At 37.3% G+C, this 10860-nt stretch overlaps 1 long non-coding RNA gene across 2 annotated transcripts in view; it reads right to left on the bottom strand.

Moving 5' to 3' along the window:
* Positions 1–2184: 2184 nt before the first annotated feature.
* The window catches only part of LOC110559257 (uncharacterized), a 40403-nt gene continuing 31727 nt past the window's right edge, over positions 2185–10860 (bottom strand). For both annotated transcript variants that reach the window (XR_009592949.1, XR_009592950.1), the window contains 2 exons: positions 4254–9606; positions 2185–2559 (listed from right to left, as the gene is read on the bottom strand). This is a non-coding gene — a long non-coding RNA (uncharacterized LOC110559257). The remainder of the gene's footprint in view (positions 2560–4253; positions 9607–10860) is intronic.

Raw genomic sequence — 10860 nt, 5'->3', positions numbered from 1 at the left:
TTCATCTCACCCAAGCCGCTTATGGCCCAGACCCAAGAGCACATCCTAGCCAGCAGGTTTCCAAGTAGGTCTCATAAGTAGATGTAGAATTATTTCAGGGGCTGATTCTCCTATACCCTGGAAGTTTTATTCATTTCTTTTCTTTTTCTTTTTCCTTTTTCTCAGATTCATGAACTTTCTCAACCAGAAATAGAACAAGTTTTTGCCAAGGGGAGGGATTTAGAGCACAAATTACAAGCAGTACTTGTCTAGCTTTGCAGATATATTGGCTGGACTACATCTCCTTGAAATATTATGAAGTCTTGGTTAATTCTGCCCCTTTTCCTCACCAACTTACCCAGCATGCCAATGATTGTTCTATCTTTTTTTGCAATAAATAGTCAGAGCTCCCTTCACATAATCTACAAGAGTGCCGATTTGCTGGTCTCTGCTTCAGCTCTAAGTATGCCCCTTTCCAGTTCAGACTTGGAAGTCCATAGTTTCTTCAGAGTGGCATTTTTCTTCTACCCGGAGATATGAAATAAAGAGTTTTCTTTGTCTTTTATTTGTCTATCATATTAAGTTTTAACTTTTTCTTTCATACATGACATTCATATATAGATCATAATATTCTTCTTGTTATTAGTCCCTAGTTGTTGACATAGTTGTAAAGTCACTCTTAAATAATTGCTGTGACCAAATGTAGTAGTACATTGAAACCTGTAGGGATGTTGGCACCAAGAGTCCCCTTGAATTCGAAACCCTGCTGATGTTGGGAGCTCTTTTATACAATTGTGTAGAATTTGTATAGAGCCTATTTATATATTCTTGCATACTTAAAATCATCTTTAGATGACTTAATAGCTACATCAATGTAAATAGTTGTTATACTGTATTGTTTAGGGAATAATGACAAGGAAGAAAGTCTGCACACATTCAACAGAAATCCATGTCGGGAATTCACACAAACTAAAAGCAAAACTATCACATAACTCTGCTAAACACTGCTGAGTGTATAACTAAAGGATTTTAAATTGTAACCACAGAAATACTCAGTACTCGGTACTCACACGTCAGTGTTTACTGCTGCACTAGTCACAATAGCCAGGGAATTTGGCTGCAGGTCAATGGATTTACAGACGAAAAGCAGTGTGGCAGATATGCATAATGGAATTTTATTCAGCAGAAAAGAAATGAAGTAATGACTCTTGCAGAAAATGAATGGAACAGAGAAATACCTATTATTTATTACATTAATACCTAACATTAATATAATAATATAGTAAATGGAAGTTTTCCAAGCTCATAAAGGTAAGTATTGTTTTCTCTTAAGCACAGATCTTGGATTTTAATTTTTTGTATATGTGTATGTATGTGCATGAGTGTGGGTACAGACCATAAAACTAGACAGGAGTCCATAAATAAGGAAAGAGGTCTTAAGGGAGAAAGGTGAAAGAAAAAAAAGACATAAAAGAAAATTTGCAAATAGAGTCAGGGCTGCTGGGGGAGGAAAGGAGCTAACTGGGGTAGGGTCACAGGGGAATGGGGGAGTGGAATCAACACCAACAAAATTTATATGAAAATGCCATAATGAAAGTCATTACTTTGTACGCTAATTTTAAAAAATGAGAAGAGAAGATGCCTACACATAATCAATTCAGATGTAATTTTTCCAAAATGTTTTTGGTTTATGGTCAGTTGAATTTATGGCTGGGGAATCTGTGGAATAAAGGGATGGCTTTATTATTTATTATTTATTATTCCTAAGTTTGTAGGAATCAGTCATAGAGGCCACAAATTTCTATGTATGTGCATGTATACAAACATATATATATAATTTCTATCTTATATGCATATGTAAGTTTAAATATTTATATAGGTTTATTATGTGTATTACATATGCATGTGTAGATATAATCTAATTATAAAATGTTCTATTTCAATCTTAATGTTTACTGGAACCTAGCTCTGACATCAGAGTTTTGTTTATTTTTTTCCTTGTTATACTGCTGAGCACAAAGAAGCTGGCACATGATAAGCATCTAATGAGTATTTTTTTAGCTAAGTGTCAACTATCTATGCATTTTATGCATGCTATGTCAATTTTTAAAAGTGTTATGTTGAAATAACCCATTAGAAACATAATGACTGTCAGAAACTCTCAGAGGACCAAATATCTGTGAGAGAAAGGTGCTGACAACAGTGTCAGAAAATTTGTTTATTTATTTATTTTCCTTTTTATTTATTACAATTTATTCACTTTGTACCTCAGCTGTAGCCCCCTCTCAGATGAAAGTGGAGAGGACCTCCCCTATCAGTGTCAGAAATTTTAAAAGCCAAAATATTCTGATTCACTCAACAAAGATTTGCTATGTTCCACTGTCTGGCCAGGTGCTGAATGTGAAGATGTCCCAGTGAACATTTTTGCATAGTCAGGGGCAGCACACACGTCCAGTCTCGGTGACCATTGCACCCAAAGCTGTGCTGCATGCACCTCCACCACTGTTTCCCTAGGTCCTGGCTGTGGTCTTGCTGGGACTTCCAGAATTCAGGTCAGTCTTAGTCTTTCAGATGTGTGAACTGTGGGAGGTAAGAAGACTTAGCTGAGGGCTGGTTTCTAGACGCCATTCCTGGCTTTCTTATGAGAAGAGGGAGAGCTCAGCCAGTGTGATTGCTGCCTTACCCACTGCCATGTTGTGATGTAGTACAAGGCTTTCATCAGATGGCAGTGTGTGCTATTGCCATGCTATTCTACCCATTATTCTACCCATTATATTCTACCCATTATAAATTAATTACTGTCGGGTACTTTCAAACAGCAACAGAAAACAGACTTGGGCCTGAGCACACCTTTTATTAGGGTAGCTCATGACTCAGAGTTCTGGGGTCCAGTCATCTTGCACACACTGTTCTCTGCTCTCTACAAACTCAATTCTCAGTAGCCCCTTTCTCTTTCTCTCTCCCTGCTTTCTACCTTCCTTCCCACCACATTTCCCTCATGGGTAACCTGTAATGCGTCAGAAGTTTATTTTATCAGCAAAAGTTCTTTTAAAACACTACTTACAGCTTTTTACTTCTGAACAGTACATAACTATAGTGATTTAAAAAGTTGTATTTAGTGCTTTCTGCCACAACTTAAAAGGGTTCATCTCAATAATTTCTATAAGCTCTAGGTGAGCTGGATCCTGGGGGACTTAGTAACTCAGTAAGCAGAACAGCAAACCCAGTCATTGCTTCTGGATTCTGCTCCAAAGCTGCAACCAAAACCACTTCTCAGAGAAAATTTTCAAAATGAATGATTTCTTGAGAATTATGAAAAGAACCATGTGCCAGATATCAGAATGAACTGATACCAACGAGTTGCATGTGATTACCCAGAATAATGTAGAAAAAAAAAAGAAAACAAAGTTTACAAAAATTTGTCATAGTCTATAAGCATTTAGATTATTCTGTTCTTCACCTGTAGCTGCATCTGGAAGCTGGGCTTGTCAGTGGGGATAGGCTTTCTTATTCAAGCACTCATATTCCCGGCACTCCCTGAGGTGAGGCAGTCATTTCCATCTCCATCCAGTACTGTTTACTTCCTGACTCATCTCTATCATTGTATACACTTTACAGTCTGAAAAGTTGTTCTAGAAAAATCACAGTGATGTTTGGAAACAGAAAAACTTCTCACATTGAAAAAGCTTCTGTTATTGCCCCAGGCCTATATGGAATATACCATCTCTGTGGTGTTCATGGTGCCTGAGAACCACGGCAGAAGCCCTCTCCCATCCAAAGCAGACATCTCTCCGAAGGCATCAACAGTAATTTTATGTAACTTTGTTTCCCAAATCAATAGTACTGGATATAATATGAAGTTGTTTAAAAAGTGTTTATTGGGCAGCTGGATTGGTAAATGTATGTAGAATAAGGTCCTTACTGGAAAAAAATTAACTTTGATATATTTAAATGCAAGAAAGAAATGCATAAAATTTAAAAATGTTTAAATAGTTGGACAGTGCTAGGGTAGACTTCAATAACAAATAAGTCCCCAAGCCTCAATGCCTAGATGCACAATAAAGATGATTTCTCATTAACACAACAACCCAAAGCACTTAGCAGGGGCTTGGTCCCTTGTAGGAGTCTTTTAAAAAATGATTCTGCACTCTGTACTCTGCATCTGTACACAGCAGTCTCTGCTAGAGAACATGGAAATTCATTAGAGATATATCTTTAAGAAAGCATCAAGAATTCCCTACCCTAATATCTCCAACATGGACTATGTTGCCTACCTTTTGATCACTTCCCGTTGATGGGACTTCTCTACCAGGCCACAGGGGAGGAAGATGAACTCAGTCCTCAGGTGAATAGATGAGCTGGGGTGTCTGGGTAGGGAAGGTGTCACCGACCAGCAGTGACACCTGAATACCATCTGAGAGAGGGTTGGGAGAGAGAGAGACAGGGTGACACAGAGAAGGACACCAAGTCTAATGCTGATCCAGGTGTCGATTTAACAGACGTCAGGTTAACACTTAAGTAGGCAAAAAAGTACAAGCAGTTTCTCACCTAGGAGCTTTACTTGGTCAAAACATAGGAGAGCTCACTCAAGGTTACACAGAGCATGCTGTCTGGTTACTATGGTTGCACAGAGTTTCTCAGGGTCAAAGCAGTCCGCTGTAGGACCACCTAGGTCAGTTTATGAGAAACTGAACTTTGGAAAATAGCCAAAGCTAAGAGACCGAATTCCACTGCTCAGATGCCATTAACTCCAAATTTGCCATTAACTCCAAAAAGGCTGCCACAATTCCTCCCTTTCAAATTAAAACAAAGGGACCGTGCCTGTCTTAGGTAGGGGTGATTCCCAATAAATATCTTACCCGTCATGGGAGTATCCCACTTATAGGGAGATTTCCGTGTCTTAGGTTGATAAATATCCGATCACCCAGAACCCGTCATTGACTAACCGGCCCATCACACAGGAAAGGAGAGGTTAAAGCTGACGTTTGAGCTGGGCAAGCCAAGCCCCTACCTGGGGCGAGGGAGTCACAGCATGCTGCTGTTTCAATGGCATTAAATCTAGCTTGGCTCTGTTGAGCTAAGTGGACACATCTGTCAATGACAAAGATGAATAGTACCAGACCAGCCAAACAAAGGTGTGCTAACATGTACAGGGAGAACAAGAGGGGGATTGGATACTAAGGCCTAAAAGTGTAATTTAGCTTTCACTGGATGAATCAGCTGCAGCAGGATCAGCAATATCGTCACTTGGAGAATGATCTTGTTCCTTGAAGTAATCCACTTGTCACATCAGTCTCTCTGGCAGCCATCAAGCAGCATTTTTAACCTGCAAAAAAAACACAAACATATCCTCGTCCCCAAATTAAAATGGGGTCGGGTCCATGACATGTATTATTCAAGGGGTCCCTCCATGGAGGTTTTAGGGTGCCAAAAATGTTTAGCTGCAGATTTGCCATATTTGTCCAAAGTTAAAAAATTTAATTGAGCTCTGGATAAACAAGGAGGACATAATTCCCCCTTTTTTGTCTTTTGTAAATATATCTTAATGGTGGCATGGGCATGTTTAACCATGCCTTGGCCCATAGGATTATAAGGAATACCTGTTACATGCTTAATATTTAATTGTTTACAAAAAAAATTGAAAGGGCTTGTTGGTATAAGCTGTTCCATTATCAGTCTTAATTTGGTGTGGCATGCCAAGAACAGCGAATGCAGCCAAACAATGGTCTATAATATGGTGCGCAGCTTCTCTAGAATGCAAGGTAGCAAAAATAAATCTTGTACAGGTATTAATTGTTACATGAATAAATTTTAATTTTTTTTTAATTTTATAAGATGAGTCACATCCATTTGCTATAGCTGACCTGGGGTCAGCTCTCAGGGATTAACCCCAAGATGAGGTACTGGACAGAAAACATCACAATTGTTATAATTTTTTAACAATTTTTTTTTTGCTTGTATTTTGGTAAGGCCATAAGTTAAACATAAGGAGTGACTATTAAGATGATGTAATTTATGAGCCAATTGAGCTTTTTGTATAGGTGTTTCTTGAGCTAAGGTTATTAAGGCTTTATCAATAGTCTGATTACCTAAAGCAAGAGGTCCAGGATGACCAGAATGGGCTCTAACATGAACAATAGCAAAAGGATTATGATGAGCCTGAATAAGTCCTTGAATCTGAGCAAACATTTGACTAGCCCAAGTGGTAGAAAGAATCTGGCTTGCTGTTTTAGCTGAGGAATAGCTTGAGCAATATAAGCACTATCAGTAAACAAATTAAAAGGCTCAGAAAAATTTTATAAAACTGCATGGATAGTCATCAATTTTGCAAGTTGAGCAGATAACCATAGAACTTGAAAAATAACTTTTTGTCTATTAACAGTATAGTCAGCTTTTTCTTTAGCATTACCATCAGAAAAAATAGAACAAGCATTTAAAAGGTTTATTTTTAACTATGGTAGGAAAAACAATACTATGTAAAGTAAAAAATGGAATAATCTTATTGGAAGGGTAATGATTATCTAGTTGTAGCCAAAGAAAGTAACCATTTATCTGAATTGGCATAAAGCCAATTAGTCTGAGCTTTACTATATGGTATAATAATCTTGGAAGGCTCAATCCCAAAGTAAGCCCTTGCCTGAGTGCATCCCAACACAATGACTTAGGCAATAGCCTCATAATAAGGTAAAATAACTTTATTGGGACTAGCTGACAAGCGGATCCACAACAGAGGATTAGATTGCCATAACAATCCAGTAGGAGTTGACTGTGTTTGAAATACAAGTAATAGGAGAGGACTATCTGGATCCCAATGTGTTACAAATTGATTTTTTAAAGCCTTTATTATTATTAATAATGTATCTTGAGCCTCTGGAGTCAATTTGTTTTGGGAGGAGGTAGGAGCTAAATCCCCTTTAAGAACATTAAGCAATGGCATAAGTTGTCCAGTGGTTAATTTTAGATATGGTCTAAGCTAATTTATATCTCCCAATAATTTTTGAAAATCATTAAGAGTCTTTAAATTTTTTTAATTTGTACTTTTTGATGTTTAATAGCCAGAGGGTTAAAACCTAAATAACTATAAGGATCTCTAGTTTGTACCTTTCTTGGAGTAATTTTTAATCCTGCTTGGAACAAAGCCTTAAATAGATCTGTATAGCAAGCCATAACATCCTGAGCTATGGGAGAGGTTAATAAAATATTATCCATATAATGAATGATATAAATAGAAGGCCATTTTTTTTCCATACTGGACTAATAGCATTAACTACAAATTGTTGACATAAAGTAGAACTATTTGCCATGCCCTGTAGTAGCATACTCCAATGATAACGTTTTATAGGTTCCTTAAAATAATAGAAGGGAGACTAAAAGCAAATCTATGGCAATCCTCAGGATGCAAAGGAATGGAAAAAAAAAAACAGTCTTTTAAATTTAAAATAATCTTGTAAGTGTTTTGAGAAATCCCACTAGGTGATGGGAGTCCTGGTTGCAATGTTTTCATACTTATTATAGTCTCATTTTTAAAAATCTTGTAATAATCTAAATTTGTTAGATTTTTTTTAATTATAAATATGGGCGTATTCCATGTTGAGTTAAGAGGGAACTATATGCCCTATAATGATTAACAATGATCTGAATATAACCCTGTATAATCCTGAGCTAATATGGAGCTGCAGTCCTTTTTTTTGTTTTGTTTTCTTTAAAAGAGCATAAACAAACATTTTGCATTGAAGAATCTCCATCCTTTTTAAATGAAGAGCAACATATTTTATAGGTTTTTTTCTGATATGATACATCATAATAACTGCAGTTTTTTTTTAATTGGCTCAAACAGCATGGCTTGATTTTACTTTGCAAAATTAATAAAATGAATACCAAGGTCTTTTGACCTTCCCCCCCAAAGGGTTGAGAAACTGTTTCCAGTTTATAGAATGTAACTCCAATGGTCCAGGATCAAACTCAGAGGTGCTGATTTAAACTGTCTCATGTCCAAAAATATTAGTATTGTTAGTACAAGTCTACAGATAAACATACCTACACAGATAAACATACACACATACACATACATAACGAACATAGAAATCCGACATTGTCACCTTGGAGTAACCAGAATACCCAAATACCAGGACTTGACCGGCCCCTACTGGATACAAGTCCCACAGATTCCAGAAGGAGTGGACCCCCTCATGGACCCCCTTCCTGGGAATCGGAGCGTCCTCCAGATTCCCTACACTAAATTGGAAACTCTCCGAGCTTCCCGAGCAAACAGAAACCAGAAACCAAAACACACAGCCGGCAGACAAAAACAAACAAACAAAAAAAAAAACAAAAAAAAAAAACAAAGACAAAGACAAGAAATAACCTTGGTACCTGCTTTTTAAACATTTAAATAATTTTTAAAACCTGTTTTTGCAATATTAAAACAAAGCATCCTCTTTAGGAGTGAAATCATAAAGCATGATGATAATTTTAAAAGTCAAAACCAAACTTCAAAATTTACCAGTGCAAACAATCCAATTTTTTAAAACCAACACCAATTTAAAATGAGACTTGTCTTTTCAGTCTAAAAGGAAACAAAATTTATGTTAACTAAAAGGTTTTATAATAATTTTTTAACCCATATCATATAGCAAAGATGACAGAATTTTATCATATGGTTGCCTTTTACACATATATGTTTACAGACCTTATAAACATATATGCATATATATATTCTAAACAACAGCTTGAATATAAGTTTAAAATATATTTAATTACTTTTGATTTATAACCTAGATAAATATTAACCATTTAAGATGACCATATATTTAAACGGACAAATAAAACTCTTTTTACTGGATTTAGCCGTAATTTTAACCATGATAGTCAAGAGCGGCCCAATATCAGCACAAAGTATAATATAACCAGTTAAGTTCGCTTTAGTTTGATAGGGCCTAATAGCTGTTTTACAGGCTGAATTAACATTCTCAAAAGCCAACTGTTGCACAAAAGAAAGTCCACTCTGAATGAATACTCCTTTTGTGTTATATTAAAATTATTAATTACTATTATTATTATTATACATATTTAATAATTGAACCTGTCCTCTTTTTAACTGGATTTTTCTCTCAGAGAACAATTACATCTTCCTGCAGTGATCCCGTGCCACCCGCAACCATGGGGTGGAGGGGAAGGCGCAGGAGGCCAGTCTGAATTATGAGACTTGGCAGCTTTTTTCTTTGACTCCGTTTCATCTTCACTACCTAGCTCCTAAATTATTTTCTGCTCTCAAATTACACAAATCTGTTTGAGCTCCTTTATGAACATTTGAAATAACCTTAGAAGTACCTTTTTTTTTTACCTGTTTGGCTGCTTTAATTTTTCCAAGCAACTCTTTAGTTTTACAAAGTAAAGGGATTAGGGAGTTTTATTCTAATTCTCTGTGTCTTAAAAATCTATTTAAGGGATCTGATAGATCCCATCTTACTAGTTCCCTGCCCCTGACAGCCATCCAACTTTATCTTAGTCAGTTGCTTTGTGTGTACTCCTGTGGTCTGTATAACTTGCCTCAGTTGGTCCTCCGTCTCAAGTTCCCGGGGTTTCAGCTCCATCTGTCACCGGCCAGCAGTGACACCTGAATACCATCTGAGAGAGGGTTGGGAGAGAGAGAGACAGGGTGACACAGAGAAGGACACCAAGTCTACATGCTGATCCAGGTGTCTATTTAATGGACATCAGGTTAACACTTAAGTAGGCAAAAAAGTACAAGCAGTTTCTCACCTAGGAGCTTTACTTGGTCAAATAGAGCTCACTCAAGGTTACACAGAGCCTGCTGTCTGGCTACTATGGTTGCACAGAGTTTCTCAGGGTCAAAGCAGTCCGCTGTAGGACCACCAAGGTCAGTTTATGAGAAACTGGACTTTGGAAAATAGCCAAAGCCAAGAGACCAAATTCCACTACTCAGATGCCATTAACTCCAAATTTGCCATTAACTCCAAAAAGGCTGCCACAGCAGGGGTCTCCTATTCTGAGCAATAGGGGGGACAGGATGTGGCAGAGAAGGTAGGACTGGGGGAAGAAGAAGAAAGAGCCTGTGGCTGAGTTTTAAAATGAATTAATTAATAAGAAAAAAAAAAAAAAAGAATTCCCTACCCTAAAGATTCCTGTTCCAGAACTGGACTGAATGTTTCCTCTCTGGGGACTAACTTTCATGGAAACAGAAGGCCCCATGCACGCTTTCAAATAAGGGAGGCAACCAATAGTCCTATTCAGTTATGATACACATGAACCAATCAACAACCAGAATGGCATGATAACCCTAAGAGTGCAGTAGTGGCATACAGACCTTCGTGGTAACCAACATCTCCCTAACTGAACTTAATACTCATTCAACAAGAGAAAAAAACATGCTGGAACTGGAAACCTAGCTAACTACTCAGTGCTAGTAGAGTCAAGGTTATGGGAGAAGAATCTACAACCTCTAATTTACTAAATCAGCATAATCCCTAACAACAATCTAGAAACATTTTCCTTATACCTTCCTTATGAGCATCAAGGAAACTTCTCTTTCCAACAGAGACCATGACAGAAAACCACATTCAAAATGCAGAGTTTTGGAGCCCAATCACAGTGGATACATCTACAAAACACTCCCTCACCTAAGTCTCAGGGAACATTGTGGAAGAGAGGGTTCAAAGATTCTAAGGAGTTTGTAGCGAGATTGTGTCCAGTAGTAATATCAAAAGCTATGCTTATAAAGTCTCATCAACATGACTGTTCAAACATGAACTGAGCAAGGACTACACTGATGGGGAAAGCTCACAAGGCTTCAACCTTAAAGAGAACTACAAACATCCGAAGAAAATGGAGCAGGAGAGGTAGTCTTCCTCAGGAAAGAAC

Source organism: Meriones unguiculatus, chromosome 7 (genome assembly GCF_030254825.1).
Source record: "Meriones unguiculatus strain TT.TT164.6M chromosome 7, Bangor_MerUng_6.1, whole genome shotgun sequence".
NCBI lineage: Eukaryota > Metazoa > Chordata > Mammalia > Rodentia > Muridae > Meriones > Meriones unguiculatus.
This window is presented reverse-complemented; position numbering and strand designations above follow the sequence as displayed.